Genomic DNA, 20,132 nt, shown 5'->3' on the forward strand with positions numbered 1-20,132 from the left:
TCTAATTATAACTATAAAAATAACTCTAGCCCTAACTATAACTCTAACAATAACATTAACTCTAGCCCAAACTATAACCATAACTCTAACTATAACTATAACCTTAACTCTAACCCTAACCCTTACTCTAACTATAACCTTAACTCTAATTCTAACTATAACCTTAACTCTAACTATAACCTTAACTATAACCATAACTCTAACTATAACCTTAACTCTAACCCTAACCCTTACTCTAACTATAACCTTAACTCTAATTCTAACTATAACCTTAACTCTAACTATAACCTTAACTATAACCATAACTATAACTATAACTTTAACCTTAACTCTAACCCTAACCCTTACTCTAGCTATAACCTTAACTCTAATTCTAACTATAACCTTAACTCTAGCTATAACCTTAACTCTAACTATAACCTTAACTCTAACCCTAACCCTTACTCTAACAATAACCTTAACTCTAGTTCTAACTATAACCTTAACTCTAACTATAACCTTAACTATAACCATAACTATAACTATAACTAAAACCTTAACTCTAACCTTAACCCTTACTCTAACTATAACCTTAACTCTAACCCTAACTATAACCTTAACTATAACCCTAACCCTTACTCTAACTGTAACCTTAACTCTAATTCGAACTATAAACATAACTCTAGCCCTAACTATAATCATAACTCTAACTATAACTCTTTACAATCTTACAATATTTAATTAAACCATTTTTATTTTATTTTTTTATTTTATGATGTTTTTTTTATTACATTTTCTCATCCTACCCCTAAGCACACATGACATTAATCTTGTTATATACATTTTTTTTCTTGCTTTAATAACTATGTATTTGGATAGTTGTTTGTTTTATTAAAACAGTGGTTTCCTTCTCTATGGTTAGCATTAGTTAAATATCATTTCTTGAATTAATATTTTGATTCATGCACCTCCTACTGTACAACATACCACCATATTACGCTTACATGCTTCAGTTATTGCAAAAACACAGTTTCTTTAAGTGAGTTCCTTTAAGTCTAGGAGCCAAGGTCTCAAGCATCCAAATATTTCAACACGGTTTACAGTTATGCTTTCAAAGAAACTGTCACTGGTTTAGTGATTAATGATCCATCGAGAGATTTTTTTTTTCTTCTTCTCTTTGCACAACCTCAGGTGAACGTCTTATCAAATCACATGAGCTAATATTTGTCCTTTTTCGCACAAACGAAGCCAACACAAGCCGGAGTTCCACGGTGGTTGAAGCAGCATTCCATGTGCATGAGGGCACGTTGACTTCTGATCCTGATGTGTTTCAATCCAGTTGCACAACGGGATCACGTGGAAGGGCTCCGGAGGGTGTCGGATGTCATAAAAAACCAGCCGTGGTTCGGTATCGATGAGACCCTTGAACGTCACCTGTCGGGGGGGGGGGGGTTTGTGCGTCAGTCCAGGGTCGAGAAAAACAATATCACTGGAGAGCGGCGAGGAATTCCTTCAAGGGTGGTTTGGTTCGCTGATGGATCGGTCACGGCGGCGGCGGCCGTGCGTGCAAACAGCAACAGCTTAAACGAAAACGTTTGTGATTTTGTTTAGCGGAGACGTTGTGATGTCATTCTGAGCAACAAAAACACCAGTTTGTGTGATCAAGACAAATCTATTCCAACACCTCCTGAGTAGATGTCATTGTTTACGCTCGTGTTTGTGTACCTTTAAAAAAGACCAAAAAGAGAGAGAGAGAGGGGGTCCGGGTTTTTTTTTTTTGGGGGTGTTTTTTCTTCTCATGGAGTTGCCCTCGATTTGTTTGGTCCCTTCTGTCAAAGCTAATGAGGTGAGTGAGTGAGGGCGTCCCGGTGGAGACAGAGGTCAGCCAAGAGCCAGCGCCGCTCGATGCCAGCGCCCACAACTGGTGGCGGCACCGTCGTCAGCTCGCCCCGTCCCCCCGTCCCCCCGTCTGCCAACATGGCAGCGACACACATGGTTGGTTTTTCTTTTTTTTTCGAGACGGATCTCACGCGCAGCCGTCGGTCCATGTGACGAGATGTACGAGGTACGCTCTCGGAACCGGGGCCACCCACCCCCGCCAGCTGCCAGTGGACGACTCACGGTCCAGTCTTTTTAATTATGGGTGTTGTTAGACTGATGCTGCTGTATTTCCTGGACGCGGCTCCATTTTTTTTTTTTTTTTTTTTTTTTTTTGGGTCATTCCATCACAGAGTCAAATCTGTTTACAATTTCCAGTGTTTTGTTTTACAGCCCTGTGTTGCACGGTTACGTCGCTCGCCTGGAATGTGACTCGTCAATTTGGACAACACGAACGGACGCAGTAGTTAGGATTGTGTCGGGAATGTTATCATTCCGTTGAAGTTGAGCCGACGGACGGTCGCTGAGATGAGTTATTGAGGCGTTGAAAAAAAATACTTTATTGTTGTTGTTTAGCTATAGAATAACAACATTTTCTAAAGTAAAATTCCTTCAGTTTTATGTACTCTTCTGTTTACTTGCAATAGTTATTACAGAGACACTGTTTCTTTAGGTGACATCACTCGAAACCTCCATCAGATGCAAATAGGAGAGTTCCTGTACACTTGGATTTGATCCTTTTAGTGGTTAGTACTGATGTGTTGATGAAGCTTCATGAAGCAGTGTCATTATTTACAGAATCCACTAGGCGTCTCTGCACTATTTTCCTTTGTTCAACTGCTCAAATGAAACGTCATTTTTAAACTGATGGCGCCACCCACTGACCTCTGAACAACATGACACTGTTTCATGAAGCTTCATCAGACCATCACTACTCATGTGTTTGTGAGGCCTCATGAAACAGCTGATGAGGTATCATGATACAGTGTCTATATTTCGAAAGGCCACTAGATGTCACTCTCTGCTTTATAGTTGTTGGCTCTTATCAACTAATTCAGTTAGACCTGGTATTATTTTTTAAACCAAGAGTGCCATCAAGTGGCCTTTTGAAGTGAAGACGCTGTATCATGATCGACACATCACTATTATTATTTAGTGATGGTCTGATGAAGCTTCATGAAACAGTGTCATGTTGTTTAGGATCAGTAGGTGGAGCCATCAGTTTAAAAATGATGTTTCATTAGAACAGTTGTTTAAAAGAAACGAAAATAGTGCAGAGACGCCATCTAGTGGACTGTGAAAATAATGACACTGCTTCATGAAGCTTCATCAGACCATCACTAGTATTAATACACTTGAAATGCATGAATGCTATTGCTAGCCTAGATAGTCTGAAGTAATCCTAGCGGCTGTCATTTGAGGAAGAGTATAAGAGTATATTTAATTTCCTCAGACTAGCTAAGCTAGCAATAGCATTCATGCATTTAAAGTATAATACCAATATCATTATGGGATACAAAGTGTTAAAGGTAGTGTTGGTCTGAGGAAGCTTCATGAAACAGTGTCATGTAGTTTAGAGGTCAGTAGGTGGCGCCATTAGTTTTAAAATTATGTTTCATTAGAAACAGTTATTCAAAATGAAGGAAAATAGTGCAGAGACGCCATCTAGTGGACTCTGAAAATAATGACACTGTTTCATGAAGCTTCATCAAACCATCACTAGTTACAGGGTGATTTCATACATGATTAATTTCTAATATAACATGAGGGCCTTTTTAAAAAGGGAGGAATAATTGGAAACAACTAAACGTATTATGTTTGATGTGATGTAACGATAAAGATGAATTACTTTTGCTATATTACAAACAACATTTGGTGGTAAATAGTTGCTCATTAAATAGGTTAACAATCGAATATTATTGAAATAAACCTATTTTGGTTGACATTATCCATAAGTCCAAAGAATGTGTTCATGTTGAGTTAGACTCCTCTGCAGTAATTAAATACAACTCTTAAATATTTTATTGATGAAAACAAGGTATTTAAATGTTTAAACGTGGTGACGGTGATTCATATCTCCTGCAGTTTTCATTAAAAAAAAGGGGGTATTTACTTGATCCTCCCTTGTTCCAGAGCCTCACATTCCACCTGACACTCTACTCCTCCTCATACTTGCAGCTCTGAGCTGAAAGTGAGTCGACACACCTGCTGGAGAATCTGCAGCTGTGGCCGCCGCCGTCCACCCCGAAAAATGAGCAAAGGTTACGGGTCAGCGCCTCTCCTCACCCCCGGGGCCCTCGGGCTCCATAACTCACGCCGTGGCGTAACGGCGCCTGACGTGGCGGGTGTGTCGCCGCAGCTGAGGGTGATTTGACGCAGGGGGGTCAAGGTCAGGGAGCAGATGGGACGGTGGTGGCGCGACCTTTTGAGGAGGTTTGATTAGGAACTTGGAGCGAGGAAGTCACCTGGTCGGCTTTCTTTAGCGCTTTTACGGACCTGAAGTCCAGCTGGAAGAGAAATCCATTTAGTCGGAGTGAACTTTGGAATGTTGGTGTTTGTTGATATAGTTCAAAGGTTTTGTTGGCAGGAAAATAAAAAAATAGAAATGTGACATTTGTCAATTCATTTTTTTTAAACAAATTTAATTTTTAAACCTTTATTGTCCAGATAAATATTCACACAAACTCTCAATGTTTAAAGGACAGTTGATCGATCTGTAAATCAATGAATCCAGGTGACAATTTTAAACCAATGGGAGACGAGCCTCATGTCACATGCCTTAACCTAATATTCCAGGATTCTTTTTTTTGTTGTAGAAAATGATTTTATTCTTCGACAGTTGGCCTGTTACTCCATTGCTCCCCCTAGTGAAGGGCCTCAACTTTTAATCCATAAGGAAGCGTAACTTTAATCAAGAAATGCCGAATGTCAAAAGGTTTGTTTTTTACTAGTTGTTTTGTTTAGTTAAGGGATCACAATCGGATAAATGAAATGACATAAATTATTAAAGGTTTATGATTCATAATGAATTTCAATGGAAATAAAGACATTTTGCTTATAAGAAACGTTTAATACATCATTAGGACTTTTAGCAAGACATTTAAAAATGTTTTTTTACTTATTCATTTGATTTATTAATAAATTTAACTATAATAAGTAAATGTTAAAAAAAGAAAGTAGTTTTGTTTGTTTGTTTGTTATTTATTTATTTACCACTCAAATTGAACCATATTGCTTAAATAACATTTGTTTGACAAGAAAGTGTAACTTCAATCAAGAAAAGTCAAATGATCAGAGGTTTTGGTTTATTTGTTTTTATTTATTTTTTGTTTAATGAAGGGATCAGAATACACCAGACATTAAAATACCTCCCCTAACCATTTTTGTTTGTTTGTTGTATTTTTTATTTGATCATTTAAAGGATCACAATCAAAAAACACACAAGAATATTTAATGAATTCAAGTGTATCTGTTATCATGAAATGTCTTAATAAAACATTATTTAATTATAACAATAATAATAAACTTTATTTTAGTTTAGTTTGAACTGTTTTGTTTAAGTAATCCCAAAAGGAAAACCATGCATGTTGTAAAACAACAAATGCAAAAATGTATCAAAAAATACAAAAATTGTTGTTTATCTGTTTAGTTTCTTTGGTTTGGTTTTATTTATTAAGATTATTTAAATTTGTACATATTTTTTTCATTAAGGGACCATGGTTGTGTTTCAACTTCATGCTATTGATTTACAATCTGAAAACCAACATATTAACATATAAGTGTTGAATACTTTTTTTTTAATCATTTAATGTGACTTTAGATCAGAATGACAACAATAATCATGTTTGACCTTCAATATTTTGGCTGAAGAGAAAGGTCTTTTTTCTGCACCGCCTGATGAGAAACTCCTCAAATTAACAGACAATTTGGCAGCGAGTGGGAAACATCGGCGTGTTCAGAAGCGTCACTTGTGGGTTTGTTTGCTCACATTCGTGCGTCACTAATATGTGGTTACTTGCTCCGGCCGGATCTGAGTGTCAGATGAATTTGCCTGGTGGGATTCAGGAGTAGGTGGGGGGTTTTCTCTGTGTGTGTGTGAGTGTGTGTGTGGGGATAAAAACTTGGCAAATGTGCGCTGACGCTGGTATCATTTTTTTTTTTCTCCTCTCCGTCTGTTTCCCACGTTTGTTACGTGCCAACACGTGTCTGTTTATGTCTGTCACCGCCTGCCTCGGACGTCCAGATCCCTCAGTCACTTCTCCTGTGACGTGCGGCAGCTTCCAGCGATCGTGAGAAACATCTGGACCAGGATCACTTCCACGTTAACTCCATAGATGCAGAGGATCAGGAGCGTGAATCGGTCGCTTTCATTTCACCGATCCGTAGAAGAAGTGTCTCGTTGTCCACGTGTTATGTGGCTCGAAGCTCACGCACCGATGCGGGTCTCGGAGCCGGACACCTGTTCCTCACCAGCGTTCCCAGGCCTGGGCCAGACACGGAAGGAACCCCTGGAAGTCAGCATCGTTGTCACGTTTGCACTTCCCCTGCGAAGGGACCCGAACCTGAACTCAAAACCGCTCGCCGGCTTAATATCTGGCTTGGGTTGCGAGAAGAAGTGTTTCATTAAAGTTTACGGTGCGGTATCTGCCTTTCCCATCATGCTCGGTGACACCAAAAAAAAAAAAAAGTCTTCGCTGGAAGTGACCAAAGGTTCTGTTGTCTTCCGGGGTTGCCACAACAAGTCGGTTCCTCCACAGAACCTTATCTGTTCAAGTCCCTCCCGTCGTCTTTTCACCACCCACTCGTCTTCCTCTTCTTCTTTCACCTCCATTTCTAACAGACGAACTTTGTCTCTGACTTCTCTTCATGAACGATTTGGTCGTTGATATTCTGGTCATTTTCCTACAAATATAAGCCTCTTCAACTCTGACTTTTCTAACTCTTGTCTTCGTGCCAGAGATACTTTTAGTAAACATACACAGTTCAGTTCGATTATTAATATTTTCTACTCACCCTCATGTCGACTAAGGGGGGACTTAGGGATTATTTTCAGAGTAAGTTGTTCATTTTTAGAGTTATAGACGAAAAAGTGTGTTAATTTTAATGTAGCTACTAGAGCTCAGTTTTATTCGTCTTTATCTTCGTCCAAAAATACACTTTTTACAAAAACATCCAAATACCTCCATACTTCTCGTCTGTAAAGTCCATCTTGTATTGAAGCCTCAAAAGGAGGAATTGTTCTTAAAGGAGCAAACACAGTCACTTAAATGACACGATATTTACCCGATATTTACTACGTCAGTATCGCTTGTTATTCTTTAAACCTCTTCTCCAAACGATTTTAAATATAGACTTGGATTATTCTGAAATTAATCCCAACTGATGGATTTAGTCGACTTTAGGGCTAGTAGAAAATGTGTGAATTTGGGTGAAGTGACCCTTTAAATGACAGCGTAGGTTTGGTAAAAACATTGAGGTCCGGCCTACGATGGACGTTAAAAAGGATAAATCTTGAAAAAAAATTATAAAGTAAATATGGGTGGAGCATTTTATACTTAGTTTCGCTAAGTTATGTTGACTCTTTAAGGATACCTCAAACACTCGTTCAGGCCTCCGGGTCACCTTGACCAGGAAACAACACAATAATAATTTAAAAAACATACTCAAATGGCATGAAATCGTTTATCTTGGACAAATGAACCATAAAAAAGGGACTCTAAGTAAAGTAAACAGAAAGAAAAATAAATAAAATGGGTTTTTGTTAAATAAATTGACATGTCGCAGATTACACATTCAAAAACAGACTGATAACTTGAAGTGCTGGTTCACCCAAAATTTAAATTTTATCCATTTTCTACTCAACCTAATGTCGGATAAGAGTTGCTACCATGCTAACATGCTACACTAGCAGAAAGTACTTCCGGTAGACCGTAGTGTAGACAATATTAACCCTGAGCACTTCCTGTCTGTGCAGCATGTTATTCTTTAACCTTCCGCTACACACAAGCTTAAAAAATAGACTTGTTTAGATCTTTTCCAAACAATTCCTCGTGTCGTGGCTTCAACACAAGATGGGCGTCACAGACGAGCAGTATGGAGGTATTTGGATGTTTTTAAGTGTCTTTTTGGACGAAGACGAAGACAACTGAGCTCCAGTCGCTACATTAAAATGAACAAACCATTTTGTCTATAACTCTAAAAAGGAACAGATTACTCTGAAAATAATCCCAACCCTTGGTCGAGGGTGAGTAGAAAATGAGCGAAAGTGGAAGCACTTTTTTTTTCAAAGCTATGTCTAGTCGCTTGAATGAGTCGGAGTGAAACTTACCAGACGCACCGTGGCACTCGACAGAAATCCTTCTATTCTTGTCGCCGACCACTCTGAGAGCGTCTATTGGGGCAGGAAGTGAGACAACATTTGATCTGTTTTTTTATGCAAAAAAAAGAAACAATAGAGGTCGAGGAAAAGTAAGCAAAAGTACCACACCAGACGTGGGACGGACCAGTCAGTTGACCATGTCCCGGGTCTATTGTTCCTCCTCGCATGATCAAGCGGAAACTGGAGAACCCGATGCACTTCTGGTGGGGACAGCGAGGAACACTGTGACACATGCTTGGATAATGTGGCCCTTAAACGACTAGTGAATCCATTATTGTATAATAGGACTAAAAGTTCTTTTTTCACCAGTTCCAGTCCTTCTGACTTTTGTTGTTTTTTTTAAACAATGACCAGTTTGTTTCTTGTGTTGGTAGTCACGCTAATGACCCGTCAGTTGCCGAGTCTACTGGCTTCGAAACCGAGCGGAGCAGGTACTAAAAATAGTATCTGTTTCGACATACCTTACCGGTGGAAACGCAAACACAAAAAAACGGGTCGAGTAGGGCTGAGACCAGCTGGTGGAAAAACGGGCATTAAATGCTTGGAATTTCAGTCAGTGTAACTTGGACTAAAAATAGTTTTAGGAGTAACAAAGATAGAATTATAACTTGATTCAAAGACAAGAATACATTTGAAAAGTGTCACCAAAAACTACAACACTAAAGTGAAAACTGAACTGTTTGAAATGTTGAATATTCCTCTCGAAGATGCAGTAAGTCCTTCATCCTGACCATGTTTTGAACTTATTACTTTATAAAGTTCGTCTGAAATCTGGGCGAACGAGAGGTTACGAGAGTCCATTATGACGTAATAATGGCTTCACTCCTCCTCCAGCCAGCTGTAATCACGCCTTTGTTTATACAATGAGTCCCCTTTTTCCAACCACCCCGACAAAATGACATGCTGCCAATCTCTTCCCGGATTGATGACGCGTGGTGACAAACCTCGATGCTTGACCAATCACCGCAGAGTGGGTGAGGTTATGGTCAACAAGATTGAATCTCCAGAAAAACCAAGTGTTTTCAGTGGGCGGGGCTTAAGATCATTTTCTAATGTGACTATTTCAATGAAAAGAGAGTTTTGTACAAACACACACTGAAGATCAATTCAACACACACTCAAATCAAAACATTAGTTGAATTTAACTACTTTGTTTTCATCACTACGTTTGAACTGTTCCTGCTCTCACCAAGAAAGTCTCTCTCGCAGCATGTTCTGGTTCTGACTTATGAAACCCATAAAAGCGTTTAGCTGGTTCAACATAAATGCTCCCAGAAATCCGCAGGAGTCCGGAACGTGATTCAACTTTCATCCCGGAAAATCTCCAAGAGACGGACTCGGCGAGAGGCGACCCGGGGCCCAATCGGCGGTCGCTGGAACCGGCTCCGAGAGGGGAAGTGAGTGAGTGATCTGAGACCGGCCCCCGGGAAGGGTCCGTGGCACGACGGCCGGGGGGGTGGGGGGGGGGGGCTGGCGACCGGAGGTGCCAGGGCAGGAAGAGCCGAGCTCAGGTCGATGCTTTCAAGTCTAGACGCGTGTTCAGGCGGTCACGGCAACTTTTCTCTAAAACAGATCGAGTCAAAAATGATTTTTACTACTTCAAGGAAAAATAAAGTTACATTTTCAGAGGAAAAAAGGTCAGATCGACTGTTCCGTTCCCAGCTAGTCGGGGGGGGGACACTGGATACAGAACAGAGAGCGCCATCTATGGGATCTGACCTATAGATACCGCATCGCACCTAGTAGTAGATTATGAAATGTTTTCACCCAGGATGGGGGTCGTGGGTGTGGGGGGGGGGGGTGAGAAAGCAGGTATTTAGTGGGGGCTGGGCGGCCAAGCTCATCGCTGTGCCCAGTGTTTACTTGCCCTTCTTCAGCTTAACGCTGCACTTTTTCCAGAGCAGGTGGTGCTGAGTAAGCGCAACTTTTTTCTGGTGTTGATGGGGAGGGGTACAGGTCACCCCTCCACCACCACCACCCCCCACAGCTCTGAGAGTGTGTGGTGGGGTGAGGGGGGGTGAGCCCGCATGGACACATGCTAGTCCATCCACCTGCAGCACTGACAAACAGACAGGTCATGTCACAACAATCCCAAACACCCCCGTGCCTCGGTCTAACCTCCGGCAACCCCCCCCCCCCCTACTACCCTAACCCTAGTGACCCTCGGTGACCCCGGCGGCCATCTGTTACCGGGCTCTGGGATGTGTTGATTGGCGGGTGGGGTGGGGGGGTGGTGCACGTGTTGGGCTCGAGACTGAAGTTTGAATTGTATCTCATGGAATTGAAGTGAAAAACAGAAGAATTTGGGAGAAGATGAGTCTGAAAGAAAAAGTCAAGATCATTGGACCTCAAACACAAACATTCTGTCAGACTCTAAGATTGTTTTTGGATTCTTTTTGGTGATTAAATTGACCCGAATTTAGTATTAGGAACGTGAACATCACTAGTTTATATGTAAACGTCAAAATTAAAGTCTAAAGCAAACCTGGGCAAAGTACATCCGAGGGCCAAATACTGTACTTAAGAGGCCCCTGTGACGTCAAAGAAAAACTATAAAACTGAAAAAACGTATTCTGACTCACTCACATGCTTCAAATGTTAAGGTCTTCCTCTCAAAGATGAAATAAGTTCCTCATCATGACCATGTTTTGAACTTATTACTTCATAAGTTTGTCAGAAATCTGGGCAAACGAGAGGTTACGAGAGTCCATTATGACGTAGTAATGTCTTAACTCCTCCTCCAGCCAGCTCTTATCACGCCACACTTTGTTTATACAACGAGTTCCTTGTAGGTGGAGACTTCCAGGATTGATGACACGCGGTGACAAACATCGAGGCTTGTATTCAAGTGTCATCAGAGTAAAAGTATAAAACTGACAAACCTATTTTTATCAATTTCTAATAATATCATTATTCACTAGTTTAACTGTGATTGTTTTTACGCAAGAATTTATGAAATTATAAATTGTAGCAGCTATTTATATATAGCAAGTAAAATGCATTTAAAAATACTTCAAACCGAGAGTACAAAATGACAAAGTACACGTGCAACTAGGTAACAAACTTCATACTACTTGTTACTTTTTCCTTGTTTTAAGTAAAAACTGTCTAATATTATTTAAAAGCAATAAAAAAACATCTTCTATGAAGTCATTATTCTTGTTTTTACAGATACGTTAGAAGAAAATGTTTCTCATTCTACATAATGAAAAGATTTAGGTCTTAATGTCTTAATATTTGACTTTTATGGCGTTAAAGCCGCTCAACATTAAGTCTTTTAAGAATGTTTTTTAAGGAAACATTTTGACATTTGAACTTTATTACAGTTTGTACGGTGAAGAAAATATATATATATATATTTTAATTTCTATGCATGTTTTGGTCTATTTCAGTTTCTTTATTACAAATATATATATATATTTTTAAATCCTAATATAAATAATATAAAAATATAAATATAACAATTTTACCATAATTGTTTTGTATTTGGTCCCAAAACTTTTGTAAAAATGTTCCCATAATGTTTTTTTAAACATTGAAAATGTTGTTTTTTATCCAAAGACAAAACTCTGATACATTATAATATGAGTTCGTTTTTTGACTAGTTTTCCATAAATGATTCCCTAAGTTAAAGAGTTGATCAAATCAAATCCTTGTTTTCCGTTCCAACAGTCGTGACCACGACTCGTAACTCGTCGACACGCCTCCGTGAGTCACGACGCTACAGAAAACAACTATTTGTCAAAAGAAGATCTTCCGTCTCAACAATAATCATTCATTATCCGTGTTTCCGAGACGCTATCGAAGACGTTCCGATCTAAATCCCGCTGACTCAGCGCCGGGAACAGGTGGATCTGGTTTTTCGGAAGCGAGTGACTCAGGCCGTCGGGTCCGCTTCTCTCCTCACATGGACAGAAGTCCGTTTCCGACGACAATATGACATGCTGCCGACCTCTGACCCCTTGTTCCCCTTGACCGGCGCTATTTTTACTGGCGCATGCTGGACGTGCACCCGTTGACCAGGAGGGGGCGGAGCCTAATTCACCCGACGAACCCAAACAGGTCAGGTGATGACGGCGAGAACGTATGAGTTGAGAAGGTCGTTGTGCAAAAGTACATTTTTGATCCACTTTTTAAATGTCACGCAGAAGTTTTTTTCTTCTGATTCCCTGCAGAAATATTTGATTTCGATGATTTAACTCGAGATACAATGTTATTGGACACACAACTTTTCCAACGTCCTGCAGATTACACAAAAATGACGCGGTCCAAAACTTGAAAACGCAACTTTTTCAATTATTTCAAACTTTTATTTTGCTATAGAAGGAATTTGAGACACTTAACTGCCTCAAACTAATCTCTTTGATACTAAAATATTCATTTATAGTCACAGTAGTTTTCGCCCAGATTTTAGACAAACGTTATAAACTAATATGTTCAAAACATGGTCAGTATGAGGGACAACGCTCTTGTAACCTCTTGTTCGCCCAGATTCCAGACAAACGTTATAAAGTAATAAGTTCAAAACATGGTCATGATGAGGGACTCTGCTCTCGTAACCTCTTGTTCGCCCAGATTGTAGACAAACGTTATAAAGTAATAAATTGAAAACATGGTAATGATGACAGGTTCTGCTGTCGTAACCTCTTGTTCGCCCAGATTTTAGTCAAACGTTATAAACTAATATGTTCAAAACATGGTCAGTATGAGGGACAAGGCTCTTGTAACCTCTTGTTCGCCCAGATTCCAGACAAACGTTATAAAGTAATAAGTTCAAAACATGGTCATGATGAGGGACTCTGCTCTCGTAACCTCTTGTTCGCCCAGATTCCAGACAAACGTTATAAAGTAATAAGTTCAAAACATGGTCATGATGAGGGACTCTGCTCTCGTAACCTCTTGTTCGCCCAGATTGTAGACAAACGTTATAAAGTAATAAATTGAAAACATGGTAATGATGACAGGTTCTGCTGTCGGAACCTCTTGTTCGCCCAGATTTTAGTCAAACGTTATAAACTAATATGTTCAAAACATGGTCAGTATGAGGGACAACGCTCTTGTAACCTCTTGTTCGCCCAGATTCCAGACGAACTTTGTTAAGTAACAAGTTCAAAACATGGTTATATTGGGCTCCGCTCTCGTAACCTCCCAATCGCCCAGATTCTAGACGAACTTTATAAAGTTGTAAGTTCAAAACATGGTCATAATGAGGGACTCCACTCTCGTAACCTCTCGTTCGCCCAGATTTCGGACAAACTTTATAAAGTTATAAGTTCAAAACATGGTCATGATGAGGGACTCTGCTCTCGTAACCTCTTGTTCGCCCAGATTGTAGACAAACGTTATAAAGTAATAAATTGAAAACATGGTAATGATGACAGGCTCTGCTGTTGTAACCTCTTGTTCGCCCAGATTCCAGACGAACTTTATAAAGTTATAAGTTCAAAACATGGTCATGATGAGGGACTCTGCTCTCGTAACCTCTTGTTCGCCCAGATTCCATACGAACTTTGTTAAGTAACAAGTTTAAAACATGGTTATAATGGACTCCGCTCTCGTAACCTCCCAATCGCCCAGATTCTAGACAAACTTTATAAAGTTATAAGTTCAAAACATGGTCATAATGAGGGACTCCACTCTCGTAACCTCTCGTTCGCCCAGATTCCAGACAAACGTTATAAAGTAATAAGTTCAAAACATGGTCATGATGAGGGACTCTGCTGTCATAACCTCTTGTTCGCCCAGATTGTAGACAAACGTTATAAAGTAATAAATTGAAAACATGGTAATGATGACAGGCTCTGCTGTTGTAACCTCTTGTTCGCCCAGATTCCAGACAAACTTTATAAAGTTATAAGTTCAAATCATGGTCATGATGAGGGACTCTGCTCTCGTAACCTCTTGTTCGCCCAGATTCCAGACGAACTTTGTTAAGTAACAAGTTCAAAACATGGTTATAATGGACTCCGCTCTCGTAACCTCCCAATCGCCCAGATTCTAGACAAACTTTATAAAGTTATAAGTTCAAAACATGGTCATAATGAGGGACTCCACTCTCGTAACCTCTCGTTCGCCCAGATTCCAGACAAACGTTATAAAGTAATAAGTTCAAAACATGGTCATGATGAGGGACTCTGCTGTCATAACCTCTTGTTCGCCCAGATTGTAGACAAACGTTATAAAGTAATAAATTGAAAACATGGTAATGATGACAGGCTCTGCTGTTGTAACCTCTTGTTCGCCCAGATTCCAGACAAACTTTATAAAGTTATAAGTTCAAATCATGGTCATGATGAGGGACTCTGCTCTCGTAACCTCTTGTTCGCCCAGATTCCAGACGAACTTTGTTAAGTAACAAGTTCAAAACATGGTTATAATGGACTCCGCTTTCGTAACCTCCCAATCGCCAAGATTCTAGACAAACTTTATAAAGTTATAAGTTCAAAACATGGTCATGATGAGGGACTCCACTCTCGTAACCTCTCGTTCGCCCAGATTTCGGACAAACTTTATAAAGTTATAAGTTCAAAACATGGTCATGATGAGGGACTCTGCTCTCGTAACCTCTTGTTCGCCCAGATTCTAGACAAACGTTATAAAGTAATAAATTGAAAACATGGTAATGATGACAGGCTCTGCTGTTGTAACCTCTCGTTCGCCCAGATTCCAGATGAACTTTATAAAGTTATAAGTTCAAAACATGGTCATGATGAGGGACTCTGCTCTCGTAACCTCTTGTTCGCCCAGATTCTAGACAAACGTTATAAAGTAATAAGTTCAAAACATGGTCATGATGAGGGACTCTGCTCTCGTAACCTCTTGTTCGCCCAGATTCCAGACAAACGTTATAAAGTAATAAGTTCAAAACATGGTCATGATGAGGGACTCTGCTCTCGTAACCTCTTGTTCACCCAGATTCCAGACAAACGTTATAAAGTAATAAGTTCAAAACATGGTCATGATGAGGGACTCTGCTCTCGTAACCTCTTGTTCGCCCAGATTCCAGACAAACGTTATAAAGTAATAAGTTCAAAACATGGTCATGATGAGGGACTCTGCTCTCGTAACCTCTTGTTCACCCAGATTCCAGACAAACGTTATAAAGTTATAAGTTCAAAACATGGTCATGATGAGGGACTCTGCTCTCGTAACCTCTTGTTCGCCCAGATTCCAGGCAAACATTATAAAGTAATAAGTTCAAAACATGGTCATGATGAGGGACTCTGCTCTCGTAACCTCTTGTTCACCCAGATTCCAGGCAAACGTTATAAAGTAATAAGTTCAAAACATGGTCATGATGAGGGACTCTGCTCTCGTAACCTCTTGTTCGCCCAGATTCCAGACAAACGTTATAAAGTAATAAGTTCAAAACATGGTCATGATGAGGGACTCTGCTCTCGTAACCTCTTGTTCGCCCAGATTCCAGACAAAAGTTATAAAGTAATAAGTTCAAAACATGGTCATGATGAGGGACTCTGCTCTCATAACCTCTTGTTCGCCCAGATTCCAGGCAAACGTTATAAAGTAATAAGTTCAAAACAAGGGTCATGATAAGGAACTGCTGTATGGTTTAGGTCAACATTCCTGTTGATATTATGAACGTTAAAAATGCCAGTTATTAAGAGAAGATAAGGGTAAGAGGAATTTTTGGTCAAATAATCCAGAAAGAATGGGCCTCCAAATGTCGCAAACACACTTACACAGGTCAGTACACAATTTTTGTCGGGCGACCTCTTTTAAAATTTTTAGCCTGATCTAAAGCCGAACTTAGACGTGTTATTTTCGGGAAAACATTTGTTGAACAAGTTGACTCCGAGGATCTTTTTGCCTAAACTCGAGCCTGAAATTAGGAAACGGTGTCTCTAGAGCGACCCCGAGGAGTCATTAGTCATTTTTCTCAACTGTCAATTTGAGCAGCACATTAGTTGAAACCTGAAGACGGCGGCCTCCCGTCCAGACCACAGACCTTCTAATCCCTCCTCTCCATCATGTTGTCACACACTTATATTAACAATCCCGGCCTGTCAGTGACAAACACGTGCACTTTTTAACGCTCGGCGCTTTGACAAAACCGCACTTTTTCTCTCTGCTTCTCACACCACGTCAGACTTCCAGCCGATGTATGGATCCCTGTGTCTGGAGTGTGTGAGCGGCAGGACGCGTGACACTCTGGTGTGTTTGCATGTGCGACAATGAGGCCTGTAAAGCCAGACACCTGTTGCTGCTGCGCTGCTGTCAGCACTTTTACCGCGCAGACATAATATTGATCTTTCAAACTAACAACCGCATGAAAAATGTGGTGACGATCTGCAACAGACGTCACATGAAATAGCTTTTGTTCAAAGTTTTTAGAAAATGTTTGTTGACGGCACTAGTGATGGTTTGATGAAGCTTCATGAGGCTTTGTCGTGTTGTTCAGAGGTCAGTAGGTGGCGCCATCAGTTTAAAAATAATGTTTCATTAGAACACTTGTTCAAAACAAAGGAAAATAGTGCAGAGACGCCATCTAGTGGACTCTGAAAATAATGACCCTGCTTCATGAAGCTTCATCAGAACATCACTAGTTTTCTCGATTGTCTTTATCTCTGAACCACTAATTAAATAAATCATTTTTTAAACTTAAGTTGACACTGAACATTTATATTAAACTGTATCATAAAACCTCATCCACACAATAATAATAATAATAATAATAATAATACATTTTATTTAAAAGTGCCTTCGATTGTATTATTCACCTATAAAATATATTTTTGTGTCAAATCTTTGTTTTTTTGTCTACATTAAATAAGTCAGTCAGTCTAGTCAAGAAGCAGTGTCAATATTTTCAGAGTCCACTAGATGGCGTCTCTACAGTATTTTCCCTTGTTTTGAACAACTGTTCTAATGAAACATAATTTTTAAACTGATGGCGCCACCTACTGACCTCTGAACAGCATGACACGGTTTCATGAAGCTTCATCAACACATCACTATCTATATTCCATTATTATTCATATATAATTACACAATATATTAGTTTATGTATATATAAGAAAACATTTCATATTATGGATTTTTATTGAAGAAAAAAAGATTTTTACCTCCTCAATACATACAAATTTGAATGTAAAATGTATTTGTTTAATATCGGATTTATTCTTTTGTAGAATGTTGGTTTTAATTACTTCCATCAAATCAAGTTTTATTCATAGTATTTTTAAAAAGAACATGTTTCTCTTAACACTTTTATCTGCAACCAATGTGTCAACTTCAATCATAGAAAAATAACTTTTATTATTATAAATCTAATCATCTTGATCTTGATGCATGAATTAAACAAAATCATGATGATAAGATTTATAATGATAATTGACATTTTGTTTCAGTTTTTATTCCGAATTCTTCAATAGAAAATAATTATAATAAACTAATATAAAATTTGATTTATGCATTTCATGTTTTGTACATTTAGATTAAACCCAAAAGAAAGTCGAGCAGAAGAAGCGACTCACAGAAGCGAACCCAGATAAATAGGATTATCCCCCTTGTCACCAACCCTCGGCCCCAAAATAGACCATGTAATTCCTCACATCTCGTCATCTGGACTCCCTGTGGGGAACAAATTAGCATTTTCCAGAGTCACAGCTCTATCCGCCGGTGTAAAAAAAAAAAAAAAGGACAAGAAAAGACTGTAATCCTTCTCTCCGGAAGCATTACACAGGACTTCCAGTGGAGTTGTTCCTTTTTCCCACGACGACCTCTTTGTGCTGCTGCATCTAGTTAAACCCTGGAAATGTTGTAAAGTGACTCAAACTTAGAGTATTTTTTAAAGTCTGTGTTCTACATTCGCCTCTGGATATAGTTAAACAATAGATATACAGCTAAAGTACTTTGAATGAGCGCTGGAGAAGTGATAACACTTTATTTATTTAATGTTTTTTCTGGAGGAAAATTGTCATCCGTGTCGTTCGGAGGAGAAACACTGACATCATGTGGTCAAAGTTTGTATCACAGGAAACTTAATACCGAGATGTTTATTTATTTTTGTGGAAAAGCAGAAAATATCACAACAATGAACAACAAAATTACTATTCTGTGGTTTTTAACTTTGTACTGTAGTTCTTACTAAATTCCAGAAAAAAACTTGAGGGTAATTGGAGATGAGATAAGGTGTATAAGTGTTACAAGAAATTATTTAATAAAACCGATTTTTACAATTTATAAGGATTTACTTTATAAAAAAAACCGACTACAGGTACTTCCAGTATTATATTTTATTTCTTACCTTTATATGTATAACAATTACAATATTTAATTGAAGTTTCTTATTTATTTGACTCAATTAATTTTACTTATTATATTCAATTTGATTTAATTATTATTTAATTTAGAATTGTACTGTAATTATATTAAATTAAATTGTGTACTTTTATTTACTTATTATATTTAATTTGATTTATTTATTTATTTAACTTATTTTTTTACTTATTATATTTATTTTGATTTACTTATTTATTTAACTTGACATTTTTACTTATTATTTTTACATTTTATTTACATAACTTATATTTTAACATATTATATTAATTTTCTTGACTTTTTTTACTTATATTTAATTGATTTACTTATTTATTTAACTTATCATTTTAACTTATTATATTGATCTTTCTTAACTTGTATTTAATTCGATTTTATTTTTTATTTTGTAAAACAGTGTTTTCATTGTTGAAAGAAATACAAATAAAATAAATGAATAAAAATGATTTAAAGGAAGTTTTAGTTCAAAAACAAGAATAAAATTGTCTGTTAAATTGTCTGTAAATATTTGTATCAATTTTATCTTTTTCATATTTTGTATTTAACTGTCAAATATATCCACACATATACCCATCTAAGTAAATAGTGCATAAGTACTAATGGTAACAACATATTTTATATATATATATAAATACATAAGATATATATACATAAGATAAAGAGCTTTATAGCCGTATAAGTGGAGAAGTCGACTCATGACATCACGGAAGATCGAAGGAAAAAAGAAAAGAGCAGGAAAAGCGTGAATGACACTTTTATGGTGTCGGGTTGAGTCGGGTGTTCATGTGAAATGTGGTGAATGTACAGAACCGAGCTGTTCATAAAACTTTACTGCTGCGCTTTGGTACATTTATGGACTGACGTGATGATGTCATCGGATTAAACTTCCAGTCGTGGAGCGACAGAAAGTCGCATAAGATCGTAAATATACATATTTTCTTTCTTTCACTGCAGCCATAAAGTCACATTCCCAGGACAATTATATATGAAAATACTGGAATATATAATGTGAACTGTAGAATATAACGTGTTTATATATGTGTTTTTTAAACATTCTTTCCATTTGTGTCTAAATATGATATGACTGTTGACAATATAAATGAGCTAAAATGCTAACATTAGCAACAGTGCTGCTCCTTTGGTATTGCAGTAGCATAAAGTATATATTTGTAGTATTGTCCAGTACTTGACTCTGATGTTGCAGAATTTTCAGACAACATGACTCTTTGAAAAACCAAAATATGTCCAAACATCAGCTTTAAAAGCTGCTGGACTCCATAGTATCCTCTTATCCTCAGTTATCGCCAGAATTTCATTGTTGCTTTAGCCACAGTGAACATGAGAACATAATGACTGCTGCCATCTAGAGGCCGGATGTTTAATGGCAACACAAAAATGAACAAACCCTGCGAATATTTGCATCTAAATTGTAAATTAAAAAAACAAAATATTTGATTTAAACACACTTTATCGTAATAAGAAGAACTACAATAAATAATTAAAATATGAATTGAAAACCTAAAAAAAAAAAAAAAAAGCTGTAAAATATCAAAAAATAATTGCGATATATATATATATATATATATATATATATATA

This window comes from Callionymus lyra, chromosome 12, assembly GCF_982586985.1.
Source record: "Callionymus lyra chromosome 12, fCalLyr1.hap1.1, whole genome shotgun sequence".
NCBI lineage: Eukaryota > Metazoa > Chordata > Actinopteri > Syngnathiformes > Callionymidae > Callionymus > Callionymus lyra.